Source organism: Acanthochromis polyacanthus, chromosome 22 (genome assembly GCF_021347895.1).
Source record: "Acanthochromis polyacanthus isolate Apoly-LR-REF ecotype Palm Island chromosome 22, KAUST_Apoly_ChrSc, whole genome shotgun sequence".
NCBI lineage: Eukaryota > Metazoa > Chordata > Actinopteri > Pomacentridae > Acanthochromis > Acanthochromis polyacanthus.
The window spans coordinates 14,585,398-14,585,969 of NC_067134.1; positions in this window are offsets into that span (position 1 = coordinate 14,585,398).

A 572-nucleotide genomic window follows, 5' to 3' on the forward strand; every position below is an offset into this window, starting at 1 on the left:
GACCCGCTGCTGGTGGTGCTAGCCACGGCGCTAGCCCATGACCCGCCGCTGATGTTGTAAACCTCGGCGCTAACCTGCAGCCCCTTCAGATGGTGATGACTCCGGTCCAAGCCCGGCGGTCCGCTGCTGAAGGTATTAGCTCCGGTCTTGTCTGGCAAACCCGCGGCCTGGTGGTGTGGTTCAGATGCTGGCCTGGAAAACTCCTCTGCTAGTGATGGTAACTCTGGTGCTAGCCTGGCAAACCCCGCTGCTAGTGATAATAGCTCAGGCGCTAGCCCGGCAAACCCCGCTGCTAATGGTGGTAGCTCTGGCACTAGGCTGTCGGGCACTCCCGCACGCCCATATGGCCCAGGGTTTAATTCAACATCACCTGCTAGTAGGATCAACACTAAATTAGTGCAATTAAAGCAGTCCTAGCATTCCGTAACCTGTTTTCCCTGTGTGGTCCATGTACGCGTGGATGTCCTTTGTCCAAAAAATTTGAGTAAAGGAGAAATTGGCTATGAACCGCTGAGAGAGTAGGCTCTTTTCATGTCCTCGGGTAGCAACAGTAGCGATGCAGGCAGGTGAGA